This window comes from Chinchilla lanigera, unplaced genomic scaffold, assembly GCF_000276665.1.
Source record: "Chinchilla lanigera isolate Chin_1 unplaced genomic scaffold, ChiLan1.0 scaffold00036, whole genome shotgun sequence".
Lineage (NCBI taxonomy): Eukaryota > Metazoa > Chordata > Mammalia > Rodentia > Chinchillidae > Chinchilla > Chinchilla lanigera.
The window spans coordinates 12,324,025-12,326,378 of NW_004955437.1; the positions used below are offsets into that span (position 1 = coordinate 12,324,025).

Consider the following 2,354-nt stretch of genomic DNA (forward strand, 5'->3'; position numbering starts at 1 on the left):
TAAAATTTTTATTTGGGATTACAAAAATGTTTGACCTGGGTGATGATGTAACTGCCGATGGTTCAATTAAACAATGCTGGAGATCCATGGCGATGTGCATAAGCCTGGCTTGGTAGCCAGAGATCTCCTTGCCCCTTGCCAATTCCATGGTTCTGCTTAGTATCTGCTAAGCTCTTATAGTTTCCTTCTAATTTAAAGTCTGTGTAATTGGTTTATGAAGTATGTTTACTTAGGGGAGCACATTTAATTAATATATGATGAAATTTTTGTTATGTGTTAGTCCTAGACATCAGAGAATGTGTATCTAGTCCTTTTTGTGTTTCTTCTATTCCCATTCCTGTTATTTCTGGACAAAAATGAGCAGAAAATGAGGATATTCTTTCCATTCAGTGAGATACTCTTTTCACTGAAAGATATACTGTACAAGAGTACAAAGTGAGCTTACCAATCTCTAGCTTTTAGTCAACCTTTCAAAATGTCTGAAATTTTAAAAAAAATAATCCAGATTTATGGATAAAACCATTTAAGTGTTTAAGATTATGAAAAAATTCAATTCTTTCTTTAAACTAATTAATAATACAAGAAAACATATGTAAGAGACCTTTGCACATTCCTAGAGCCCTTTAGGGGAAAAAGTCACAATACAAAGTCTTCTATACAAAAACCCCAGTTTGCTACCTAATTCAACAGAAGCAGAAGCAGAGACACCCATGTGATGTTCCTTGTAGTGTTATACACAGTAACATTTGTAAATTATTCAGATAAAAACTAGTGATTAAATGCTGGGGATTTAGCTCAGCGGCACAGCACCTGCCTGGCAAGCACGAGATCGTGAATTCAATTCCCGGCACAGGAAAAAACAAACAAACAAAAAAACTAGTGATTAATTCAATAAATTACGTGCAGACATTTAAGATGACAGAACATGCCAAAAAGATAATTAGGAAGAATGAATAGAAATATATAAACACTATGATGATTAATTTTTATGAGTCCAGTTGACAGGCCTTGGGGTGGCAGAGCATGCGTTATATCTGGCCTGCCAGTGAGGAGGCTTCTGGGAGCTGAGGAGAGAAATCTTCAAATCAGTGGACGCAGCAGCTGCTGTCCCCCAAATTTGGGTGTTACTCAATCCTCTGAGAGTCTGAAGAAAGCTAAATCAAAGAAAGGAGGAATTCTCCTGCTCTTTGGCCCCACTAGTTGAGCTGGGTGTCTCATCTCTCTCTCTGCCCTGTTTACACTGCTAACTCCCCTAGTTTCAAGACCTTTGGATCTGGCCTGAAGCACACCACAGGCTTTTTTGGGTCTTCAGCTTGTAGGTGGCTAATTGTGAGACTTCTGAGCCTCCATAATTCATTAGGTGATTCACGGGAGTCTTGCTGTTTATCTGTACCTAGTGCTGGTTCTGTTTCTCTGGAGATCAGTAGCTCATGTTAAGTGAAGGCATGTTATGTGCCAGCCTGGATAAGTACTTTAGAAATATTGGTCCATTGGTACTCAAAATCTCATGAGACAAGCACTAATTATTTTCCATACAGTATGGATGAAGCACAAGGGTATAAAACTTTTTCCAGGACCAAAGAGCTAGGCAGTGACAGGGTAAGAATTTGAAGCCAAGGTGTATGGCATGGAACACAAGTACCTTAACACTACTTGTGTTAGTCAGCTTTACAGTACTGTAACAAACCTCCGAGACAATCTTTTTAAAAAGAAAAGATGTATTTGGGATCATAGTGTTAGAGGTATCAGTCCATGGTTGTTTGGGCCTATGGTATCATACAATGGTGCAAAGAGCAAAACTACTTGCTTTCTGGTGGGGAGGAGCAAGAGAGAGAGCAAAGAGAGACTGTATTCTCATTACCCTCCTCAAAGTCACCTGAAGGCCTCCCACCTTGCCTCACTTCTTTTTTTTTTATCTTTCCAAAAATTTTATTTTAAAGAGAAAAAAAAAAAACAATGATACCGAATTTCAAAATATGGTAATAGATTAACAATGGTTAACACATTACATATTGTTATCTCAAACTAGTTGCTCAGTTTACAAGATATAGGCATGAAAAATCAGTCAAACAATATAAGCACAAAACATTCTTTACAATGAACTAGTAGAAGTCAGACTTGCATGTGTAAACACCGTATTGTCTCCCTAGTACGAGAAATCAAGCGAGTAAACAAGACCCAAAGTGTACAATAGATATTGTGAAGGAGAAAGAAACTGTTCAAAAGGAAAGAACAACTGGGAGGGGGGAAAGGAGAAAAAACAGAAGGGGAAAGAAAATCTCTCTCTGTCTCTCTCTCCCTCTCTTTGTATATACAAGACAGCTAACTTCCTTTGATTTTTAGTCTGTGAGTGT

At 37.9% G+C, this 2,354-nt stretch overlaps 1 protein-coding gene and 1 long non-coding RNA gene across 3 annotated transcripts in view; one reads left to right on the forward strand and one right to left on the reverse strand.

Annotated features, from left to right (window-relative positions):
* The window catches only part of Ptchd4 (patched domain containing 4), a gene marked incomplete at its 5' end in the record, with an annotated part of 170,135 nt that overhangs the window by 70,294 nt on the left and 97,487 nt on the right, over positions 1-2,354 (reverse strand). The window lies entirely within an intron of this gene.
* LOC106149073 overlaps positions 1-2,354 on the forward strand; it is a 35,727-nt gene that overhangs the window by 1,191 nt on the left and 32,182 nt on the right. The window lies entirely within an intron of this gene.